General features: G+C 37.6%; 2 long non-coding RNA genes across 2 annotated transcripts in view; both read left to right on the forward strand.

The window, feature by feature from the left end:
* The window catches only part of LOC147838686 (uncharacterized), a 1,589,207-nt gene that overhangs the window by 1,070,221 nt on the left and 492,150 nt on the right, over window positions 1-26,836 (forward strand). The gene's annotated exons all lie outside the window — the stretch shown is intronic.
* Window positions 14,264-25,549, forward strand: LOC147831719 (uncharacterized). The gene is made up of 3 exons (XR_015519849.1): window positions 14,264-14,320; window positions 17,308-17,406; window positions 25,410-25,549. It is a non-coding gene; the product is annotated as an uncharacterized LOC147831719 (long non-coding RNA).

Consider the following 26,836-nt stretch of genomic DNA (forward strand, 5'->3'; position numbering starts at 1 on the left):
AAAGTTGTGTAGCGCCATCTAACGTCAAGGAGTGATTTTGCGTACTCTTCTGCTCGACGCCAGTGAAAATCACTTGGGTTTGAATCCGGAAAAACGTCTCGAAAAACGCTGACGATAAACACAAACGAAAAGTGTCTCAGTGTGTACGAGCCGTTAAGCCAAAAGGAAATGAATGAATGACTGAAGTTTTATGCAGTGAATTCTGGGAGAGTGGGTTCGGGGGAATAGTTTATTTAACAACATTATTTAATTTAAAACAGAGTTTTAAATAAGTTTCAGTGTTTTGGCTTTAGTTCCCCCAGTAGTGTCCCGTCAGAGAGAGTTCATAAGGTGAACGGGGTGGGTGTGTGTGTGTGTGAATCTACCCGAATAATCCTGCCATCTGTTCTTATAATGCAGTCCTGGAATCTCAGACTTCCAGAATATTCCAACACTTCATTGCAGAGTTCACCCAGAGTCCTGGCATGATGGTGAAAGATGCAGTGTTGAGTAATAAGTGTATTCAGACCTAATCACAGACTCACGTTTCTCAGATTAGCACCACTGCTAATGCTAATCTGTTGACCAGAGCTTTTCTGATCAGTGTGAACATTCACTTCTGCCAGTGTCAGTTAAATTACTTCAACAACCTTACATACAGATGAAAATCTGAATTATTAGCCCTCTGTATACTTCTTCCCCCATTTCTGTTTAACGAAAAGATTTTTTTACAACAGAACCCTGCTGAAAAATCCAGCTTAAACCAGCCTAGGCTGGTTGGCTGGTTTTAGCTGGTCGACCAGGCTAGTTTTAGAGGGGTTTTGGCCACTTCCAGGCTGGTTTCCAGCCATTTTCCGCCTGGTCTTAGCTGGTCAGGCTGGGAGATGACCAGCTAAAACCAGCTTGACCAGCCTAGCCAAGCTGGGAGTCCAGCCAAAACCAGCTATGTCCAGGTTAAACCAGGCTGGTCAAGCTGGTTTTAGCTGGATTTGGTAGGTCATTTTCCAGCCTGACCAGCTAAGACCAGGCTGGAAATGGGTGGAAATCAGCCTGAAAATGGCCAAAACCCCTCTAAAACCAGCCTGGTCAACCAGCTAAAACCAGCCAACCAGCCTTGGCTGGGAAATCAAAACCAAACATATGATAAAAATGATAAAAAATTATAAAATACGTTGATGCCAGTGGCATAGTGGAAAGTGCACTGACACATGCACTCCGGTGTTCACGGCGATCCGAGTTCAATTCCTGCCTCGAAGTCCTATGCCGATCCTTCCCCTCTCTCTGCTCTCCACACTTTCCTGTCAATTCTCTCTACTGTCCTGTCAAATAAAGGTGAAAAACCCTAAAAACAACTAGAAAAAAATAAAATACAAATAATGAAAAAACAATAAAAATAGAAAAAATTACAAAAATAAATAAATACGTATAAATATATATGAGCAATATCACACGAGTTGCAGTGTGCTATGGCTGTATATCAGCACTGTTGGATGGCGAGCGTTGGCACGAGGCCGCAGGCTTGCTACGTATGTGCTATGAGTGTAATATTGCGTTTATACAACACTTCGACGGCACAATCTTGTACATAAAAAAAGAAAATCAAACACAGAGAGTCTAAAACTCTTTTGTATTAGGAACTACTTTCTTCCGCCATTCATTCACATCTGCAGCTGACGTCAAATCAGCAGAAGCCGTCACTAATTCACCAATGTCACTTTAGAGCTAGTGTTTGAATGACTCTCTATAGCGTAATGAGAAGCAGCACTTCTGGTGTGTGACCCCCTTAACGTGGTGACAAAACAGCAAATTTAAGATTGTAAAGATTACAAGGCTGAACGTGACATGAAATGCCATCCGTCTACAGAGATTTCTCACCAGATTGCTGTTGTGTTTGCGATAAGGAGGGACAAGGCTGAATCCAGCTTCTTATTCGCAGCTTCTTATTGACTCTATCCGGTCCACCTTAAAAACCACGAGGCTTCCGTTTTCAGCTTTTTAATTCGCGCTCAAGCGAACACACTGAGCAAGGGCTTCTTATGCAGTTCTGGCGCCATCTTGTGGATAGACACCATCAGTCGTCTTTGACCGCCGTTGAGCTCTCAGAAATTGTAAACATTTTAAAATAGGCACTATTCTTACAAATAAACTACATAGTTGCAATCTAAACAACTACATTTTTCGACTAAAAAAAGCCTCGAAAGTATATTTGTTGTCAAACTGTAGCTTGCTTGTTGCTTGCTGTATGTGGGCTGTATATACATACAGGGTGGGACATCTATATGGATACACCGAAATAAAATGGGAATGGTTGGTGATATTAACGTCCTGCTTGTGGCACATTAGTATATGTGAGGGGGCAAACTTGGTGACCATGGTGGCCATTTTGAAGTCGGCCATCTTGGATCCAACTTTAATTTTTTTCAATAGGAAGAGGGTCATGTGACACATCAAACTTATTGGGAATTTTACAAGAAAAACAATAGTGTTCTTGGTTTTAATGTAACTTTATTCTTTCATGAGTTATTTACAAGTTTCTGACCACTTATAAAATGTGTTCAATGTGCCGCCCATTGTGTTGGATTGTCAATGCAACCCTCTTCTCCCACTCTTCACACACTGATAGCAACACCGCAGGAGAAATGCCAGCACAGGCTTCCAGTATCCGTAGTTTCAGGTGCTGCACATCTTGAATCTTCACAGGGCAACACGGTAGCTCTGTGGTTAGCAAGTTGCGAGTCCTGGCTGGGCCAGTTATAAGTTATCGTGGGTTTCCTCCGGGTGCGCCGGTTTCCCTCACAGTCCAAAAACATGCACTATAGGGGAATTGAATAAGCTATGACCGTAGTGTATGAGTGTGTATGGGTGTTTCCCACTGCTGGGTTGCAGCTGGAAGGGCATCTGCTGTCTAAAACATATGCTGGATAAGTTGGCGGTTCATTCCGCTGAATAAAGAGACTAAGCTAAAGGAAGATGAATGAATGAATGAATGAATGAATGAATGAATGAATGACTGAGTTTTGGATATTTGGGTATCTCCTGTTTAAAAGTTTAAAATTTTCTCCCAAAAATGTTTAACCGAAGGACACTTCCATAAACAATGATGCAGAGTTCCTCTTTAATGCATTTTACGCCTTGATCAGAATATTCAGATAAATTTTGTGAAGCAATTCTGGAGTTATGTACAGTCTCATATTCCATTTATTTTGCAGAAGTATGAATTATCATCATTTATTAAGTATATTATAAGTAAATGAACAGTAAAAAATGAGCAGAACTTCACATTTTCAGCCGAAACGTAATTTAATGACAGTAAGTAATGACTTTGTAACTAATCACACACACCGACAGCACTGCTGGGCTGAATTCTCACAGTAATACAAAGCGATCAGTGTGTAAGAGCACGATATGAGTTTACGGCTGATTTGGCCACTTGAAAAGACTATAAACAATCAGCGGCTCTGCCTTTTCCTCTTTCTTTGCACAATAAGGAGCTCAAGTGTTGTAATATAAAACAAAAGCGCTTTACTATACTGGAAAACACTGATCTGGGGCCTGTCAGAGGAGAATATACGCTTTGACTCATCTGAGCTGAATGTTTATGTTTAGCTAGTGTGTGTGTAAGTGTGTGTGATGTTCACTCGTGGTTTGCTTCTGAGACGCGTCAGCATGGAGAAAGTGTGTAATCTGCTGTACTGAGAGAACATCAGGCCGACGGTGCTGTTTAATTAAACGTCTGTTTGGCTATAAAGGTTTATCAGCATAACTGTACAGTCAGCAGCAAAGTGATGGCGGCGCACATGAACTGATACTGCTGTGATTGTGTCAGCAGATGTGTGTTTGAGATCTTCATCTTGCAAATAGTATAAATATATAAATACAGTTGAAGTCAGAATTATTAGCCCCCTTTATTTATATTTCCCAAATGATGTTTGACAGAGCAAGGAAATTTTCACAGTATGTCTGATAATATTTTTTCTTCCAGAGAAAGTCTTATTTGTTTTATTTCGCTAGAATAAAAGCATTTCTTAATTTTTTAAACACCATTTAAGGTTAAAATTATTAGCCCCTTTAAGCTAATTTTTTTACAGAATAGTCTACAGAACAAACCATCGTTATACAATAACTTGCCTAATTACCCTAACCTGCCTAATTAACCTAGTTAAGCCTTTAAATCCCACTTTAAAATATTATTTACCGTCATCATGATGAAGATAAAATAAATCAGTTATTAAAACTATTATGTTTAGAAATGTGTTGAAAAAATCTACTTTTTTATTGGTTGGAAGGGCATCCACTGTGTAAAACAAATGCAGGAATAGTTGGTGGTTCATTCCACTGTGGCGACCTCTGAAAAAGAAACTAAGCCGAAGATGTTTAGTTTTTATTACTATTTAGTTTCTAATTTATTATTAAATTTTATGATTCTGTTTTATTTATAATTGTTTTTTAATTGTATTTTTAATTTAATCATATTTTATTTAACGAAATAAGTAATAATCTATTATATTTGTTACTTTATTTGAATAATCAGTTTATTATTATTTTTTTTTTGTTTTGTTGAGGTTTTAGTTTATTATTTATTTTATCATTCTGTTCTATTTAATATTTATTATTATTATTTTTAATAGTATTTTTTATTTAATTATATTGTATTTTATTTTAGGTGACGCGGTGGCGGAGTGGGTAGCATGTTCGCCTCACAGCAATAAGGTCACTGGATCGAGCCTCGGCTGGGTCAGTTGGCATTTCTGTTGGCGTGGGTTTCCTCCAGGTTCTCTGGTTTCTCCCACAGTCCAGAGACATGCCGTACAGGTGAATTGGGAAAGCTAAAATTCACCATAGTGTATGAGTGTGTGTGAATGTGTGTGTGGATGTTTCCCAGTAATGGGTTGCGGCTGGAAGGGCATCCGCTGCGTGAAAAAAAATGCTGGATAAGTTGGTGGTTCATTCCGCTGTGGCAACCCCAGATTAATAAAGGGACTAAGCCGAAAAGAAAATGAATGAAATATTTTATTTTTATAAAATAAGTCATATTTTATTATATTTTTGACTTAATAAATTTGTTTATAAAATTTGTTAATTTTATTAATTTTTGTTAATTATGTTATTATTCTGTTCTATTTAATTTGTATTATTATTATTTCATATTTTTTTATTTAATTTTATTTTGTTTTGTTTTAGTGGAATAATTAATATTTTAAATTCATTTTATTACTCTATTCTGTTTAAATATTATTAAGATTTTTATTCATTATTATTATTTTTTCAGTTCTATTTAAACATTATTTTTCATTTTTTTTAATTTCATTTAATTAAATTTTACTGAAATAAGTCATTATAAATCATAAATAATATTTAACAATGATTTATTGTAATTTATTCAATAAAATATTTAATTGAAACATGATAAAGACTGTAAAAAAATTTGTATTTTTATGTTTATTCATGAACCCTTCACATCTTTTCATTGTAATTGTAAACAATACATATTACAAAATATTCATTCATTTTTCTTCAGCTTAGTCCCTTATTTATCAGGGGTTGCCACAGTGGAATGAACCGTCAACTATTCCAGCATATGTTTTATATAGCGAATGCCCTTCCAGCTGCAACCCAGTACAGGGAAACACACTCACATACACACACTCTCATACACCATGGCCAATTTTGTTCATCAATCCCCCTATACTGCATGTGTTTGGACTGTGGGGGAAACTGGAGCACCTGGAGAAAACACACACCAACAGGGGGAGAACATGCAAACTCTACACAGAAATGCCAACTGACCCAGTCGAGGCTCGAACCAGCGACCTTCTTGCTGTGAGGCGACAGTGCTAACTGCACTGAAAGAATTTGTAATTTACAGCAGCCAGCTGAACACAATCCTGTCTGACACACACCACACCCAACACACACATCAAACAGGCACGCACAACACACACACACACACTTTCACAGTGGGCTGCCACAGCATGTTAAATGTCTGACTCCCCTCAGGGTGAAACATTCTCTCTCACTCATTCAGAACATTGTGTGTGTGTGTGTGTGTGTGTGTGTGTGTGTGTTTGCGTGTGTGTGTGTGTGTGTTTAAGAGTTTGCATGTCTGTCTGTTTTTGTGTGTGAGAGTTTGTGTGTGAATATGTGTTGTGTGTGTGTGTGTGTTTGTTTCGGAGTGAGAGTTTGAGTATGTCTATCTGTGTGTTATTTGGGTGTATGTCTGTGAGTGTGTGTATGTATGTGTGTGCATATGTGCAAGGTTGTTGTCTGCCTGTGTATGTATGTGTGTGTGTGTGTGTGTGTGTGTGTGACTGTTTGGTGTGGGTGTGTTCGTCTCTGTGTGTGTGTGTGTGTGTGTGTGTGTGTCTGCTTGGTGTGTACAGTGTGTATATGATATATATGTGAGTGTATGTCTGTGAGTGTGTATGAGTGTGTGTGTGTGTGTGTGTGTGTCTGTTTGGTGTGGGTGTGCATGTGTCTGTGTGTGTACATATGTGTGAGTCTTGTCTGTTTTTGTTCGTGTGTCTGTTTGGTGTGTGTGTGTATATGTAGGTGCATATGAGTTTGTGTCTGTCTGTGTGTGTGTGCATATGTGCGAGTTTTTGTTTGTGTGTGTGTGTCTGTTTGGTGTGTGTGTAGGTATGTGTGTGCATACAGTATGTGGAAGGTTGTTGTCTGCCTGTGTGTGTATCTGTTTAGTGTGTGTGTGTGTGGGTATGTATGTGTGTCAGTGTGTACATATGTGTGAGCTTTTGTCTGTGTGTGTGTGTGTGTGTGTGTGTGTTTGTGTGTTTGGTGTGGGTGTGTATGTGTGCGTGTAAGAACAGTTTGTATGTATTATTTATGTACGTGTCTGCGTGTGTGTGTGTGTGAAACAGAGAAATTTTACATCTGTGTATATGTGTGTTTGTATGTTCGTGGATATGTATGTATCTCTCTCTGTGTGTGTGTGTGTGTGTGTGTGTGTGTGTGTGTGTGTGTGTGTGTGTGTGTGTGTGTGTGTGTGTGTGTGTGTGTGTTTTCCGTCTCCACCCTAAATGATTCCTAATGCTGGGCTTCAGATGTCTCGGCTCACAGCGCCCCCTATTGGAGAACAAGAGCACAACACACACACACACACACACACACACACACTATAACTCACTCTCACGCTGATATTTAGAAGGAACTTCTACACATGAACTAAATAAATATATATGTCAAAAATAGGGTGACATGGTGGCTCAGTGGTTAATACTGTCACATCAAGAAGGTCGCTGGTTCGAATCTCAGCTGGGTCAGTTGGCATTTCTGTGTCATTCATTTTCCTTCGGCTTATTCCCTTTATTTATCAGGGGTCACCACAGCGGAATGAACTGCCAACTATTCCAGTGTATGTTTTACACAGTGGATGCCGTTCCAAGTGCAACCCATTACTGGGAAACACTCTTACATTCACACACACATACACACTCTTCCACTTTAGCCTATTCAATTCTTCTATAGCGCAGGTGTTTGGACTGTGGGGGAAACCGGAGCACCCGGAGGAAATTCACGGCAACACGGAGAGAACATGCAAACTCCACACACAATTGCCAACTGGCCCAGCCGGGACTCGAACCAGCAACCTTCTTGCTGTGAGGTGATTGTGCTACCCACTGCACCACCGTGCTGCCTATTTTATTTATTTATTTATTTAAAAATTTATTTTATTTTATTAATTTATGTCTCGAAATAACAGCTTTTTTTTTTTTTTACAGTTGTTTGTAATGCTGTTGTTCCTCCAGTAGGCGGCGTCACGTCACATTTTTCTGATCCAGGATCAGTTTATGTTCAGCACAGCCAGAACACGCAGCGAGGAAAAACTCCTCAAATGGAAACAAATCAGCCTGTTGAAGCAAACTGCCTTTGTGGGTCGGTGTCACTCTGATAAATGAGACCACCCAAACACAGACCACTGCCAAACACACAGACAGTGTGTGTGTGTGTTGTTTTTACGGTAATGTTAGCTCTCTCTCCACCATTAAACTCTGCTTGATGAAGGAGTGTTTGGTTTAAAGAGAGATTATATTCAGTGTAGTTTTATGTGCACGGCTTATGGTACTTTTGAACAGAAGAGCTTTTTTTGCTGTCTTATAGGCTGCATTTATTAATGAAAAATAGAGAATGAAAGAGTGAAAATGTAAATATTATTACTGCCAAATAATGTGTTGAATAAAATGTAAATATGTAGTTTATTCCTGGGATGCAAACCTGAATTTATTAGCATATTATGCTGCCTTCATTTGTTTTAGTTGAATCAAGTTAACCTTTCTAGTCATCTCAACTTATAAATTAATATACAGTTGAAGTCAGAATTATTCGCCCCCCTATTTATTTTTTCACCCCGTTTTCTGTTTAACTGAGAGCAGATTTTTTTTCAACACATTTCTGAACATAATAGTTTTAAGAACTCATCTCTAATAACTAATTTATTTTATCTTTGCCATGATGACAGTACATAATATTTTACAAGATATTCTTCAAGACATATATATATACAGATATATATAAATAATTTAAAATATTTATATACGTTTAATCATTTATAATAAGGTTACACTCGGCAGTTAGCATCTAAGTTTCTGGGAAATGCGGAGGTTTTTTTCTCTCTCATTCGCCGTGCGGTATCAAACATTGCATGAAAAATACACGCTTAGAGCAACTCCTCGAATCAAATATCTCGTTAATCGTGAGGGACATGACTGAATTCCCTGAATGAAAGAGCCAAACTGCAGTTAAAGTCCACCATTTAATAATTTGGCAAATAATTCGACTACAGACGTCCATGTAAACACAGTCACTTTCTCCTGTATGTGTGTGTGTGTGTATTTTGACTCTGAAACTCGCGTGTGCCCAAATAGACACTCCCACACCATCCCACTTTTCCGGTGTGGTATTCCGGTCATTAAATGCGGTAAAAATCCTACACGAGGTTAAAGTTTGGTTGTGGTGCTAACATGTTTACACTCGGTGCAATAGTTTGTTCGATATGAACAACTGGACACTGGACGCTCACTTACCAAATCTGTAGAGACAGGACAATCACCAGCAACTAGAGCCGTGTCTTTATTAAGAGGAGACTACAAGCAAATCCGCATCTCAGCGTTTGCAGATGAGAACAGCTCTCAGGTAAACAATAATCCTCCTTAGACACGTAAGTTATTGTTGTCGAGCGTCGTGTACACTGTTAATCCACACGTGATCCAGCTGCGCTCTCACAGAGAGAAAATGAAAACAAAACTTAACTGCAGCAAACTATAAAAGCAACACTTCATGCTTGTTTTGCCAACACAACGTGGCGTCTCTGTCGTCTAAACACTGTGACAGTAATGAATATTAATGAAGTTGCACAATAGAGCGCGCTGATTGGTTTGAACCAAGCCTTACTCATGCATTAATGCATCACACTGTAAGACGTAATAAGACTCACTCTGGCACAGCCGTCCAGTCTGCACGCTGGAATACACGCTATTATGTCATGACCGTGACGCAGCTTCAAAAATTAGTTTCAAACCGGAAGTACAAGTTTGCTTGAAATAACGCAAAAACAACCAATTTACACTTTTTAGTGAAATATAGGTGTCCTAATAGTGTTTTTAGCAGTGTGGGACACATATACGACTGTCAACAGCTCAGAAAATGTGTTTTGGTGTTTCGTGACCCTTTAACTTCTCCCCCAACCTCCCGCTGGCCTGCAGCAGGTATACACACACACACACACACACACACACTTACACACATACGCAAGTGAATGCTGCTCTCTCATTGGCTGTAGGCAATCGTCAATGTTATTTTCAGTCATAACTCAATTCACACGGCATGATTTGAATCGCCGACAGTTCCAGATATTTAGCCCGCCAAATATCTTGCAGGCATCGACGATTGATCGGCGATTCTCTCAGATCGTGTTTTTGATAGTTCATACTGTGTGATTGTCACTCACGTGCACGAGCAGCGATTTGCCTGTGATTTCAGGCATTTGTCGGCGATGTCATAAAACCTGACGGCGAGCCAAAATCGGGGCTAAAATCACGCAGTCTGAACTAGGCATAAGAAACAGCAATGCAAAAGTACCTCAAAAGTATTGTAATGCACTACTTACTATAAATAGTAACTCAATATTGTAATGAGATCGAAAGTAACTTTTCCCAACACCGATCTTCATCAGATTTTTCCAAGTCTTTCCTCTTTCTTCATGATAAACTCTTCCTCAGTTTTCTGTAGTAATCTCTGCTGAATGTAATGGTGTGTGTTGTGTTTCTCTCTCTGCAGGATGATGAGTTTGTCATGAGGATTTGCTGACTGCAGAAATCGACCTGCTCTTTTCTTCAGTCTCAGTGCAGAGAAAAACGGCCTGAGATTGATTCTCAATCGTGGAGACACTGAAGCTGATTCTGCCACTGCATCTGTATCCTGGAGGAATCATATAGATTTAGTGTCTGAAGAGAGGCACTTTTCTCTTGTCGACTGCTGTTCGCATCTGAGGCCAGAGATGAAAGAATCCTGCAGTATTTGTGCTTCGAGTCCATCAGTACTGAGACAAAAGAAGCATATACACCAGAGATGCCCAGAGTAGGGCTCACAGGCGAAAGTTGGCCCATTGTAACCTCTGATTTTGTCAGGGTTCTGGCACTCTGGGGTCCGTTCTGGATTACTCAGTTAGCTGGATTTGGATATTGACGATTTGACATAATCCAGGATCGTTTCGTTCTTCAAAGAGTTGTTGTCATAGCAACAGTTCTGCTAGGTCAAACCTGATCGGGAGCAGGTTCAATTCATATAAACAGGATTAGATCGGCTCAGTTCAAGTAAAGATAATACAGAAAGTATGTTCCCAATTCTGATATTTTCTTACAGTAGTAGTTATATACACTTGGGAAAATGGTACATATTTTTTAACTATATATATATATATATATATATATATATATATATATATATATATATATATATATATATATATATATATATAAAGTTATAGTCATTAATAAAACAAATAAAGATATACATATTAATAAAACTTATACAATCTACACCCTCGAAATGAAAGTACAAAGACTGCCATCTGGTGGTGCAAAGAGAAAACTTATTGATATGAACTTTTTAGATCGCTTTAGTACAAATTGTGTATAATAGAAATGCACAATATGTGACTTTTTTTAAAGCAATAATACATTTATGCAGTCATAAACATGTTTTGATAGTTAATATGACAGTGATTTGATGCCTCACAAAAGTTGCAGACGCCTTTACCAATATCAAAATGCTTTTGTAAACAACCAGTTATTCTTTACACCGATTAAAAAACTGTACTATAATAAAGAAAATCTTTTCTAAATGTGGAACTAAATACACTGATTTGCAGTGAAATACATGATGAATATTCTTGTCTTGACACATGAAAGTGTAAAGCCTGCAGCTCACAACAAATGTGGAAAGTTCTTGCGTGTCATATTTAACGCACCATTTACTGCTAATTTGATGTAATGTTGCTCACATGGATAATTGAATATTAATCAGATGATGTCATTACGCTGCTGTGCCGTCAGCCAATCGTTGCATTGCTGATCATGATTTCGAGGATCGATAGATCTGTCCTTCACAACACACGCAGCGATCTCAGATCAGTTTATCCAGACATTCTAATCTGATTCGCGAACTTGTTTGAAGAACCAAATTAGCGAGAGATCAGTTATCAAGATTAAAAGATCCAGGATCTGCCAAATCATCTTAGATCATTTAAGCGAGGTACGAAGAACGGACCCCTGGTCATGTAAATTATTGTTTTGGTGGCAGAGTCCGGACACTAGTCCTGTCTAGTCCTGTCCTGTTGTGCTCGGCTCGAGTTTTCTTGGGTCGAGCACTTGTTTCTGTCATTGTGTCTGTCTCTGTTTGCTCGCGCCGTTGTTGGTGCGCGCAGAGCTCTGCGTGCCTCGGACGTACGCTCTTGTATTCGTGTTTGTGTTTTGTTCTGTCAGCATCACAGTTTCACTCTCAGCGTCTTCGTCTAGTTGGTTTCGGTTTTGGTTGACGCTGAGATGAAACATGCGCGTTGCATATGTGTGAGCGCACTGTAAGGTGTTCATCTATCGTGTGGTCGTGTCTTGCATCTATTTGTGTTGTCCAAGCAGGTGGCTCTGTGTTTACACTGTGGCCGTGTGCTTCAGTCTTGTCCTGTTATTGTGAACACGTAGTTAATGAGTTCTCTCATTGGCTGCGTGTTCTAGTCTTGTCTAATGTGAGTGCATGGCTTGTGTTGTCTCTCTGTGTCCTGTGCTCTCCTGTCTATTGTCTAGTCCCACCCTTCTTGTTAACCCATTATTAGTTAATTATGTTCATCTTTTAGGTGTTAATTTACTACAGTTTATAATCCCCTCATGTCTGCTGTCCTGTGCTAGTTCGTCATCACATGTCATTGTTTGTAGCCTTGTCTTGTCTTGTTGCCTTATTCCACTCCTGGGGTCCGTTCCGTTTTTTAATCGGTGTAAAGAATAACTGGTTGTTTACAAAAGCGTTTTCATATTGGTAAAGGCGTCTGCAACTTTTGTGAAGCATCAAATCACCGGCATATTAACTATCAAAACATGTTCATGACTGCTGAAATGTATTATTGCTTTAAAAAAAGTCACATATTGTGCATTTCTATTATCATACACAAATTGTACTAAAGCGATCTAAAAAGTTAATATCAATAAGTTTTCTCTTTGCACCACCAGGTGGCAGTCTTTGTACTTTCATTTCGAGGGTGCAGATTGCATACGTTTTATTAATATGTATAACTTAATTTATTTTATTAATAACTATAACTTTATATGTATATATATATATATATATAGTTAAAAAATATGTACCATTTTCCCAAATGTATATAACTACTACTGTAAGAAAATATCAGAATTGGGAACATACTTTCTGTATTATCTTTACTTGAACTGAGCCGATCTAATCCTGTTTATATGAATTGAACCTGCTCCCGATCAGGTTTGACCTAGCAGAACTGTTGCTATGACAACAACTGTCGGATCAGCTTTGAAGAATGAAGCGATCCTGGATCGTGTCAAATCGTCAATATCCAAATCCAGCTAACTGAGTAATCCACGTACAAAGAACGGACCCCTGATCCCCGCCAGCCTTTCCATCGTAGTTTGTTTTGATTGTTTATTGGTTTCATTAGTGTTTCCCCCCTCGGGTTGTTTAATTTGCCTTTTATTTTATTTTATTATAAATAAATACGTATTTACTCTGCGCTTGGGTGGTCGCTCCTTTTCCCCCGACCGTGACAGATTTGGCCCACCGTCTCATCAAATAAGAGATTGAGAATGATGGAGAGGGTTAGGGCGAATGATGAGATTGTCATTTATAATTTGAGGTAACCTTTTCTTGTTTGTTTGTTTTATTGCTAATCTACAAAAAGCATTTTCAATTAAATGTTGTGAATAAATAAAGAGTTTTTAAAATGTAAATAATGTCACTGGACAGATAGAGGATTACACTGTACTGAAAACTTATACAAATTTCTACGGCTTTTGCAATTAAATGATTTAAATTTGACAAACTTAATTTATGACAGTTTTTAGTAATAAATTAATTTAGTTCTTTTAAGTGTAACAAGTTAGTAATTTATTTAGGAAAACAAGAGTGGAACAGTTCACACAGTACAGAAGAAATCATTCAATTTAATATTGTTAATATAATAATAATTGTAAAAATATGTTTTTACAGTACAAATAATGTCCTTTCCGTGTTAATATAATAATAATAGAAAAAAATCCTTTATTACAGTACAAGAACATTTTCTCGGTATGTCTGATAATATTTTTTCTTCTGGAGAAAGTCTTATTTGTTTTATTTCAGTTAGAAAAAAAACATTGTTGAATTTTCTTTAAACCATTTTAAGGTCAATATTGTTAGCCCATTTAAGCTATTTTTTACTAGCCTACAGAACAAACCATCATTATACAACAACTTGCCTAATTACCCTAACCTGCCTAGTTAACCTAATTAACCTAGTTTAGCCTTTAAATGTCACTTTAAGCTGTATAGAAGTGTCTTGAAAAATATTTACTGTCATCATGGGAAAGATAAAATAAATCAGTTATTAGAGATGAGTTATTAAAACTAATTTCACGATTAGCATGTCTTGTGCTCCATGTGCTTGTGTTGTTTTGTCATGTGATACCTTTGTCCTGTTTTCCCGCCGTTTGTTATTGTTTATTAGTTCCACCTGTGTCTCAGTATTTATACCCCTGAGTTCTGTCAGTTCAGCGTCTGCTATTGTATCGTCACCATTACTTGTCCAGCCTATATTGTGGTGTTCCTAGATGTAAGTGTTTGTTAATAAATATATCTGCTTAATAATCCTTGTTTAATGAGCATGAATAAGTGCAACTGACACAGGCCCGGCGCCAGGAAGTCAAAACTGAGGGGGCACTTTAAATCCATAGGGGGGCACTAGACCTGGTGACTGATTTTGGTCTCTTGTTTCTTTCATTTAGGCTATTTATTCGCATTTATTATTACTTTGCATTACTGCCTAAGTTACTGACCTAAGGCAGTAATATAGGCTACGTTTTAATAGTAATAACAATACGCAGTTTCGCTATTACGAATTTTATTAACGATGGTAATGCATACCGCTTATTAATGCAGACTGATGGTGGCTTCAGTGCCAAACGAGTGCTTTAAATCATATGTTATTCTCCTTATTTCCGTTTTATTTCAAATAACAGCCCTATGAATGTTTAAAGTTTTAGGTAAAGACGTCAAATTATGCCCACACATGCAAGCTGACCCACGATCAGACAATTCATTTAACCGGTAAATAAATATAGTGAAATCAGCTTAACCGAGTCATCACGCTTCACAACCAACATCAGTGTTGGGGAAAAGCTAAATGTGACAATCTAATGTCATTCAAAACAATTACTTAGTTACATTTTAAGGCATTAGTGTAGCCAGAAAAATACCTAAAAAAGATACAAAAATTCACAGTTATTACCGTGAAAATTGGTTAAATTTTTATATGCTGTATAACTTTTTTTTTCATCATTTTAAATGTAAAAACAAAGATTTGTCTAAGGCTATTATAAATGTGCTTTTTTCGTGATATAGTAAACCATCATAAACCATATGTACCATAGTTTCTAGGCCTACCCGTCATTTTATTTATTAATTATTTTATTTATTAGGCCTTTTTTAATAGCTTGTTTTCAGGTTATTTTCATTTTAGGGCCATGAGCTAATTCAAAACAAACTCGATGTGTTGTATTTTAGCTCTCAAAACAGATCTACAATATATTTTATGTTGTTTAATTTTGCATGAGCAAATAGCAGTATAGCCTAAGTTACATACTTTTAAAAGATTATCATTCTGCCTACCTGCAGCGCACGAGATTTCTCGGTTGATCCGCGGTAAATCCACTTAAGCACTATACCTATTCCATTTATAACACTGCAAACTTGACTTCGCAGGCCGATCATCTTTAAACGCAAAATGCATTTATTATGTGTTATACCTTGACTGCAGTTGCATAATGGGATGTTTCTCTACGCAACTGTAAAAGTGCACTTTTCAGCAAAATGAAAGCAAACATTCAAAGGGTTCTGCGTTTTGTCAATTTTAGCTTAATTGTAATAATATTAATAAATAAATTAAAATATTATTTATAGTGTAGCCTACTGTGGGACTGTGCAGTAAACTATTTATTTTTATTAAAACATTTTTATTAGGCTACATCTTCCCGAATAACTAATAAATGACTGGCAGTTGCGTCTCTGCTAAAATTAATTTAACAGCAAATTTCTTATGTGTTTTTTCCTTTTAGAGCTCAAGAGAGTTGTGTTTAAATAATTAGTTAACCAAAACATGTAATGAATTAAGCTGCTCCTATCATGTCACCCATTTTCTCCCTTGTGAGTTGAGTGCGCCTCCATCGCCGTGTGCGCGTTTTAAAGGCTATTTACGGGCGCACCAGACCTGACGCGGGGACCGGATCTCTGGACTATAGGACTAGCTTTAACCTCACCATTTTCATAATTTAATTGCTATGTCATATATTTTAAAATATTTAAATGTGTGTTCTGAAGGTTGGAAGGACGGGAGTGTTAATAATTAATGACAGAAAGAATTTTCAGTTTGAGTGAACAATCCTTTATAAAAACTGGGGGGGCACAAACTCTGTCTGAGGGGGCAATGCCACCCTTTGCCCCCCCGTAGCGCCGGGCCTGAACTGACACCTATGAAATACATTTATTTTTTGTAATTATTTATGCATATAATTATGTACACACAGAATACACAAATATTTGTAATAATTTTTTAATTTTTATGTGATTAATAGTGATTAACCGTTTGACATATAACGTTTTGACTCAATAATGGGTTAAAATAAAGCCTTATTTAGTGTGTAACCTTATTATAAATGATTAAACGTATATAAATATTTTAAATTGTGTATATATATATATATATATATATATATATATATATATATATATATATAAATATAATTCTATAAATATAATTCTATAAATATAATTCAATAAATATAATTCAATAAATATAATATATATATAAATATTATATATATATATATATATATATATATATATATATATATATATATATATATATATATATATATATATATATTATATTTATAAATATTATATTTATAAATATTATATTTATATATAAATATTTTATATATATATATATATATATATATATATATATATATATATATATATATATATATATATATATATATATATACTATTCAATAAATATTAATAAAAATAGCCTTTATCTTAAATCGATTTTTGCAGAATAAATGTTGAATTTTCTCCATGACATTTCTAAACACATATTTACACACACAATAACACATCTTTGTTGCATTTCCAATGCAAAAATCATGATATATTTAGCAGTGAACACTTCGTATACTCTATCATAGAAAACAACTCCTCTCCATATAAACACTGTCTCTGTTCGTCCTGCACACCAAAACACACGGAGAAAACTCTAAATAGTTTGAGTTCAGATGTTAATTGTGCTATAAATCAGATTTTATGGATCATTGTGTTTTTCTGACGCTGTTGGATACGGTCTGTTCACACCCTGCGTTTGTAAAGCGCCTCACAAAAGAAGCTGTTTGTCTGTACGTGCTGCAGTGTGTGTTTGTATTGTGTACGTGCAGCAGTGTGTGTGTTTGTATTGTGTACGTGCAGCAGTGTGTGTGTTTGTATTGTGTACGTGCTGTAGTGTGTGTTTTCAGCTCTTATCAGAGGAACACCTGTTTTCTGCAGTGTTTCAGCTCGTGTGTAAAAGCCTCCGCCTCTGCTCTCTGTGGTGTGTGGACTCACAGCGCCCTCTAACGGACAGACATCAGGATGCATCATCAAATCGTAAGTTTACTTGTATTATAATTTTTTTTTTCAAGTAGTGGTTCAGTAGTATCTGGATGCAGCCTTTATGATGCAAGCTGAGATTGCATCACTTAGCGATGCAATCTCAGACACAATGCACGCAATGGAGTGAGTGACGTCACTGTGACGGGTCGTGTTAGGGGCTGGGTTAGGTGAGCGCATTAAAAAGCATTGGATGCAGCTCAGATTGTACTGCACCAGGTCTGCATCCAGAACCCTCTCCATTTTATCCATAACCCACAGAAGATAAAAATAGTAGTTTTTAATAGTATAAAAAACAACATGCAAATGAAAATCCATCAGACTTTGAATATTTTTTTATAGGATTGGTGTGTTTACATTAGATTAACAACAGAGTAAAGGCATGCAAATTGATTTTTATTCCACTAGGTTAAACTTTGACTTTTACTATAAACTTTAACTTTATTGCAATTAAATACTATATAAAATAAATAAATAAATCTTTGATTGGCGGTTGCCAAAATAAACCAAAAATAGACTTGTGTGCCCACCATTAGTCTCATTGTGTCTCATTAGTTGAGGTTAATATTAAATTAAACAAATTTATAATTGATCATAACATTTTTTAAGTTGTTAGACAATTTTTTTGTGTTGTCAATATGCTTGTTCATATATTCAGGCCTGTTGTTTGTTTGTGTGTGTGTGTGTGTCTGTGCGCGCGCAATGTTTGTATATTTACTGAATAACTAACTGGAATATGGGGTCGTTGTTACTAGAATTGTAAACATTTTACAGACAAAATATATAGATGTTAGGGGGAGATGTGTATAAACCACATACAAAAATTAATTAAATACATAATAAAAATTATACATTTTAAAGTGCATAGGGCTTGTTACAGAAAAAAAAAACTCTTAAAGAGCCTCTGCTACGGGTAATATAACACATTTCAGTCAACAAAAGCCATAAAATTAGATTTACAGTGAGTTTACAATTGTGAACAATTTGGTTAGGAGAATAATCAAATTAATAAAATAAAAGCAACTGTCGTCTTGGTTAGGTTAGTCAATAAAACCAGTGAGTACATTTTCCATTAATAACGATAATAGTTTTGAACAATAAATACTAGAGCGTATTTGATTGGTCAGAAGATTTGATGACAAACTGAAATATGAGGTGACGTGAATAAAAACATTGATCCATTTAGACAGAAGTGATAAACTACAAGCTTTATATGTTTATCTTCAAAACGCGAAGTTTGTCATTGTTTTGGAGCACACTAGCTTTTAGATATCCTTAACTAACAAACTGATTTTGACCTTAAAACAAATATTTTAATTTCATGGGACTTTTAAGGGTTGTTGCTAAAAGCTATAGTGGAATTACCAAGCTATGTCACACGGGTTCAAGCGCGCATACCGGTTGCAAAAAAAAAGACCGGTTGCAATAGCAAACATATCGTGTTTTGAGGTAGGATGCCAAATTCGAAGCCCAGAAATAGATAACTTAAAGGGTCACCAAACACCAAAACACATGTGTTGAGCTGTTGACAGTCGTATATGTGTCCCACACTGCTAAAAACACTATTAGGACACCTATATTTCACTAAGAAGTGTAAATTGGTTGTTTTTGCGTTATTTCAAGCAAATTCGTACTTCCGGTTTGAAACGAATTTTTGAAGCTGCGTCACGGTCATGACATAATAGCGTGTATTCCAGCGTGCAGACTGGACATCTGTGCCAGAGTGAGTCTTATTACGTCTTACAGTGTGATGCATTAATGCATGAGTAAGGCTTGGTTCAAACCAATCAGCGCGCTCTATTGTGCAACTTCATTAATATTCATTACTGTCACAGTGTTCAGACGACAGAGACGCCACGTTGTGTTGGCAAAACAAGCGTGAAGTGTTGCTTTTATAGTTTGCTGCAGTTAAGTTTTGTTTTGTTTCCCAGGCCTTACAGATTTGGTAAGTGAGCGACCAGTGCTCTTTGTTTATTCAGTTTGTTCGTATCGAATTAAGTTAACTATTGCATTGAGTGCAAACATAGCACCGCATTTTGTGACCGGAATAACACACACGGCTTTCTGACGCTACCTGCCGTGTGCATCTAAGTTTCTGGGAAATGCGGAAGGTTTTTTTTCTCTCATTCGCCGTGTGGTATCAAACATTGCATGAAAAATACACGCTTAGAGCAGATCCTCGAATCAAATATCGCGTTAGTCGTGAGGTGCATGACTGAATTCCCTGAATGAAAGAGCCAAACTGCAGTTAAAGTCCACCATTTAATCATTTGGCAAATAATTCGACTACAGATGTCCATGTAGGTTAAACACCATCACTTTCTCCTGTGTGAGTATTTTGACTGAAACTCGCGCGCGCCCAAATAGACACTCCCACACCATCCCACTTTAGTTCCTCCGACACTCCCCCCCTAAACAGAGCTGGACACGCCCACTTTTCTGACTTTTTCCAAAGTAGAGGTGTGAAAACACCCTGCTGAAACGAGGGGGTTTCATGGCCCTTTAAACTTTACCATACACCACACTGCTTTTATGTCAAGCGCAGCAATCTTAGGCTAACAGCCATCATAGGAGCTAAATGGAGCGAGGACCTAATTAAAAATGTTGGGCTCTGCAGTTCTCATGTTATATCAGGCGAGTTCACGCTATGCTGAATCACACACACATACTTGTCTTTAATTGAAGATTTCAGCAAAAAAGGTTAAATATGCTTAATAGAGTATATGCCGAGCTGGTGCTGTTCCCATGCTGATACACTTCCGGTGACCTGTTATTGTGAACTTTTTCTCATTTTATACGGTTCCTTATACAGCATCGATGTTGTAATGTCATTAAAATACATTCAGTTAAATAAACTTAAGCATTCATTTAGTTGCTCAAGCGTAAAACGAGACAAAAAGCTGTTTACTCGCACGCGCCCGTCAGAATCGGCAGGCTAACGCAGAAGCTCCATTGAATATTCTGGGGTAAAATACATGCTCATATTATAAAGACATGGCGGGGGAAATGTAATTTAATGCAGTGCTTCTTGTACAATCTGAGACCCACTTTATATCGGACATCACTCAGCTAGTGGAGATCGCTGATTATTAAAGAAAACAGACCTTAAACGCACCGGATTTTGCATTGGCATTCAATTCGCCGGAAATGCTCAACCCAGGTTAATGGCAAATTAAAAGTCCTATTAGCATGCTTCGGCATATACCCCATTAATCTGCGGACACTGAATGTTCAGAATGAAATGTAAACATGTAAGTTCACATACCCTGCCGTACAGGTGCAGTTCGCTGTCAGAATGCAGTTGTTTTGCTTGATGATTACCCAGGCCTTGTACAGCTCCGTCTTCTTTCTTTGTCTTTGGCCAGGCAGAACCTCGGTTTTTAGCACTACATAGTTTTAAATCTGGTAGTCATGGAGCATTATTTCCTGCACATGACCACACAGAACTAAATTGTGATCATCCAAAGACTTGTAGGCCTTTAACTTCTCTCTTGTAAAATCACTTGGAGTTTACTGCATCGGATGTCATTCCCTCACTGTAAATGCTAGCGCCAGGGGGCCACGGCCACCCCTGGGTAAACTCTGGCCACCCCTGTGGCCACCCCAATATGATTTTGCTATTGATATTATTAACTTAAATGTACTTATGTAAATTCCCAATGTTTCTATAGATAAATAAATAACATGCAGCAACTAAATTATTGTTGGTGCCACTAACGTAGCTGATACACTGTCCCTCTATTCCCCAGTGGCGAATTTGGGCAATAATGAGGCAAATGTTGTGGATGTTGGACGAGATGTCCTGAATAAGTGTCTGTGATCTGGAATGGGGAATGTTGTGACCTTCTGTGCGGCAGGAGAAGCCAGATCAGCAGTTTTCCTGAACCGAATTACAATCATCATCCGCATGAGTGCAATCTGTTCCCTGCGCTCCAATGAATCAACCATGCATGATACACACACACACACACTCTCACACACACACACACACACACACAAGATAAATCGGCATTGCAAGACACGGATCTTTAGTAAAAAGGTTAGTCTTCATATTTGTGAGCAGGTTTTGCTGTGGCGGCACAGTGGCCCAGTTGTTAACACTGTAGCCTCGCATATAGAAGGTCCCTGGTTTGAGTCTTGGCTGGGTCAGTTGGCATTCCTGTGTGGAGTTTGCATGTTCTCCCTGTGTTTTCCGGTTTCCCCCACAGTGTCATGTTAGCAAGATCAAACAGGAACAAAAAGTTGCGGATCCAAGTGCAGTTTTAATTACAATGTGCATCAAACAGAAAAACAAGGTGTCCAAAGTGCAAAGTACAAACAAACAATAAAACAAGAAACACAAAACAGAGACAGGGCTCAGGAATCAGAAACTCTAAACTTACAGGAACACGGAGACAAGATGGACAAACGACGCAGTGACAAACAGAGGTGAAATGGTTGTATAAATAGTCCAGGAAATTAACAGGAAACAGGAACAGCTGTGAGCCAATCAGTGTACGTGGACCGGGTGTAATGCGCATGGTATGTATGAACTTGTAGTCTTTTGGGCGCTGTAGTCAATTTTCAAAGTCTGTGAACTACAGCGCCCTCCGGTGGTCACTGACCATCATGACACACAGTCCAAACGCATGCGCTATAAGTGAATTGGATCTAAAATGGCCAAAGTCTGAGTGTGTATGGGTGTTTCCCAGTACTGGGTTGCAGCTGGAAGGGCATCCGCTGTGTAAAACATACGCTGGAATAGTTGGTGGTTCATTCTGCTGTGATGACCCCTGATGATTTGGGGACTAAGCCGAAGGAAAATGGTTGTATGCTGTGAATGCTGCCCTCTAGTGTTTAGAATGGTTGTTGCGGTGGTGCTAGACGATTTCTACAATTAGAAAGGTTTCAATTGGAAATACTTTGATATTGCGAGGCAGTTGCATGAAAGCATCAACATATATATTTTTTTATTTTAACCACATATTTGCATGGATGTGGTTCTTTAATTCTGGGTAAAGGTCATGAATTTAAATAAATAAACAATCAAGTGATTCATGTAGATTATTTGGCATTTTAAAATTGGTTTTATTTTATTTTTGGTAATGATTTTATGCCTTTTACAAGGATTAAAGTAATAAAGTTTAACCGGTTGGGCAGCTTGGTGGGGAGCACAATCACCTTGCAGGTCACTGGTTTGAGTCCTGGCTGGGCCAGTTGGTATTTCTGTGTGGAGTTTGCAAGTTCTACCAATTTTGGCGTGGGTTTCCCCCACAGTCCAAACACATGCGCTATAGGGGAACTGATGAACTAAATTGGCCTTAGTGTATGTGAGTTTGTGCAAGAGTGTATAGGTCTTTCCTAGTGTTGGGTTGCGGCTGGAAGGGCATCCGCTGCGTAAAACATGCTGGAATAGTTGGTGGTTCATTCCGCTGTGGCGACCCCTCATTAATAAAGGGACTAAGTTGAAAAAGAAAATGATTGAATGAGTTTAAGTTGTGAACTGCGGTTTGGAAAACTCTGAAACGCAATAAAACTCTAAATAAAAATGGAATAAAGGAAAATGAGTAAAAAAAAGAAAGTAAAGAAAATAAAAGTGTTGTAATAACATTACATTAAAATAGAATTAAATTGAAAAAATAAATAAATATAGTATACAATACTAAAGTGGAATTAATATAGAAAAATATGGAATAAAAAGGAAAAAAAAAACTTGTGTAAATTGTATTTTTTTATTTCTAAATAGTTTTTTTTTTTTTACAAAGTTTTACCTAATACGATTACATCCGTAAATATTATTTGTTGTAGTTCATTCATTCATTTTCCTTTGGTTTGGTCTCTATTTCAGGGATTTCCACAGTGGAATGAATCGTCAACTATTCCAGCATGCTTTACGCAGTGGATGCCCTTCCAGCTGCAACCCAGAACTGGGAAACATTTACACACACACACACACACACACACACACACACACACACACTATTTTAGTGTTTAGACCAGGGGTGTCAAACTCTGCACAGTTTAGTTCCAACCCTGCTTCAACACACTTACATGTAGGTTTCAAACAAGCCTAAAGGACTCGATTAGTTTGAGTCAGGTGTGTTTAATTAGGGTTGGAACTAAACTGTGCAGAGCTGCGGCCCTCCAGGAACTGAGTTTAACGACTGTGGGAGAAATTGGAGCATTTGGAGGAAACCCACGCCAACACTGGGAGAACATGCAAACTCGACACATGACAAGTGGCCCAGCCGAGACTCGAATCAGCGACCTTCTTGCTGCAAGGCGATCGTGCAGAAGTTTTGTAATGATTCAATTTTTAGCTTTTTTTTTGAGTAAATTAATAGTTGCACTTGTGAACTCCAGTTTGGAAAGCACTGTAATGCAAAACTATATAAATAAAAGAATAAGTAAATAAATAAATAATAATAATAATAATAATAATAATAATAATAATATATTATAAAAAAGTATTAAATAAGTAAATAAAAACTAATAAAAGGAATACTACAGATAAAAGAAGCATAATAATAAGGTAAAAGAAATTAAGAAATACAATAAAAATAATAATAAATAAATAAAAATTTGAGAAAAAAAAACTGAATAAAATATTCTAACAATATTCGTTGCATACAGTTGAAGTCAGAATTATTAGCCCCCTTTGATTGACAATTGACAGATTCAGGAAATTTTCACAGTATGTCTGATATTTTTTTCTTCTGGAGAGAGTCGTATTTGCTTTATTTTGGCTAGGAAAAAAAGCAGTTTTAAATTTTAAACACCATTTTAAGCTCAATTATTTGCCCCTTTAAGCTGTATTTTTTTCGATAGTCTACAGAACAAACCATCATCATACAATAACTTGCCTAATTACCCTAACCTGCCTAGTTAACCTTATTAACCTAGTTAAGCCTTTAAATGTCACTGCAAGCTGTATAGAAGTGTCTTTATAAATATCTAGTCAAATATTATTTACAGTCATCATGGCAGAGATGAACTAAATCCATTGTTAGAGATGAGTTATTGAAACTATAAAAAAAAAAATAATTAAATGGGGCGAATAATTTAGGGGGCTAATAATTCTGACTACAACTGTATATGATATTATTTACCGTAATTACATTATTTAAAATGAACTAACAATATTAAATGCCCTTTAACCCATTTGTTAGTCTTTTAATATTGTTAATGCCAGCATTTAATGCATTGTTAAAATCAAATGTTGTGTGAAAGCAGATAGCTGTTCTAGTATTTTTTGCTTTGTAAATGAGTTCAAATAACTATTATAAAGTGATCATGTGGCTGCAGAGACGTATGAAGATGAGAGATGAGCACTGTGTGCGAGTCCTGTTAAACAGGCAGATTTTTCCAACACGTTTCTAAACATAGTTTCAAGTAATTTAACAACTGATTGATTTTCTATTTGCCATGATGACAGCACATAATACATAATAAGCACATAATATTCGACCAGATGTTCTTAAAGATATTAGTGTTCAGCTTAAAGTGACATTTAAAGGCTTAACAAGGTTAATCAGGGTAAAGTTAGCGCAAGTTAAATTAAAACAGTGGTTTGTTTTGGAGACAGTCCAAAAAAATGTTGCTTAAGGGGGGCTAATAATATTGACCTTAAAATGCATTGATAATAATTAATAGCTGCTTTTAATCTAGCCAAAATAAAACAAATAAGACTTTCTCCAGAAGGAAAAATATTATAGGAAATACTGTGAAAAAATCCTGAATCTGTTTAGCATCATTTGGGAAATATTTGAAGAAATAAATCATTTTATCTTCAACTGTAAACGTGCAGTGATGGTGATCCGCCAGCAGGCTGCAGTCCTGTGCCATCATCATCATCATCATCATCATCTGTGTGTGTCTTCATGTCTCTGTGGGACTGAGACGCTCTCACACAGTCTGTTCCTCCTGGATGCGCTGAATGATCATTTAAGAAGAGAAATGACAAGGATTTACGAGCAGGAACATGATGATGAACACTGACAGCCCTGTTTCTCTCTCCACAGCTGTCAGTCATTCATCACCCAGAGGGGAGAGACATGCACACTTTTACACTCTCTGTCAGAGCTTTGATTGACAGCTGTCACTCATAGTCATATTTGTGGCACATTCTGTGGGAGGAGCCAAACAGTAAGACTCAGTGGAGAGCAAACTTGGTGGCAGAGTTTTTTTTTAGATGTTTGTATTAATATGTGGAGACCTATTATGCCCCTTTTTAACAAGATGGAAAATAAGTCTGTCACTAGAGTGTGTAATAATGTGTTGTAACCAATGACTGTAAAAAATATGGACGACGCGACAGCCCTTTTTCCCATTAAACGCCTTGAGGGCAAAACGCCTGCTTGACGGGCACAAACTGTCGCAAAAGACTGCTGAAATTGGAGCCAGACATGCGCAGAAGGACTGTCTGATGGAGCCAGAGGAGGAGCCGCGAAAATGAGCGGAGTCGAGCTTCCAACCAAACGCTTTATGTAAAATCAACTACGCCCCCCGAACTTCTCAGCATGCGTTTGCTGTCATATCAACACAAATGGATGTAATAACGTTAACAAATATGAGGGTTTTATATATTCAATCGCGCCAGCTCCGGGCCGCAGCGCATAACCTACTCGCGGCGTTGCAGACTGATTCCGGCTCGCATGCGGCAGCGCCTGCTCGCTCGGCCGCCGCATCTGGCTCGATTGACTCAGGCTGAAATCGGGCAGTGAGTCCAGGCATCCGGAGTAGGTCCAGCAGAGGTAGTCAGTCTGAGCTCTGAGGGGTAAGTCTCCGGCAGGCGAGAATCTAGCCGGAACTGGCCCGAGTGTATTTTGCTATCTGGGTGGTTAGGCGTGTATCAGCAAACTAATAAAGCCCGAAAAAAGCCCTGACCTTAGTGAATAAACAGTGTTCCACCAGATCATGTATGTCAGAAACTGTAGTTTACTGCTGAACTCATTTTGTCATGGTAAAATGACACAGAAATCGAATAATAACACTTCAGTCTTCTGCCGAAGCTCAGACGCGCTGCTTTGAGAAACTGTCAATCACAGCTGTCAATCACGATGACACGCCCAGCATTAAATTACTGCTAAAAACAAACTGTTTACAAAAATGAAGATCTGCACCTATTTCAGCACAATAACCAGTGCCTTAATCCACCAGAACCATCTTTCGGGACATTTTATTGCAAGTGTAATATTTTTTTTATTTGGGCTCAAGTCTCCTTCATTAACACGGAGGAGGCGGGCTTTATGACTTGTACTGCAGCCAGCCCCCTGGGGGCGATCTAACGGCCGAGACCTTCACTCAAACGCAGGCTTGCGGCACACTTGGTTGTAACTCTCTGAAACGGACCCTTTCAGGCTTTGAGCCTATTTGTGGCGTTTTGGTGACTGTGCCTTTAAATTCTAATGAGATTGCTCTTTTTAAAAGAGGGAGGAGCTACAAATGC

Source organism: Danio rerio, chromosome 21 (genome assembly GCF_052040795.2).
Source record: "Danio rerio strain M-AB ecotype USA chromosome 21, GRCz13ab, whole genome shotgun sequence".
Lineage (NCBI taxonomy): Eukaryota > Metazoa > Chordata > Actinopteri > Cypriniformes > Danionidae > Danio > Danio rerio.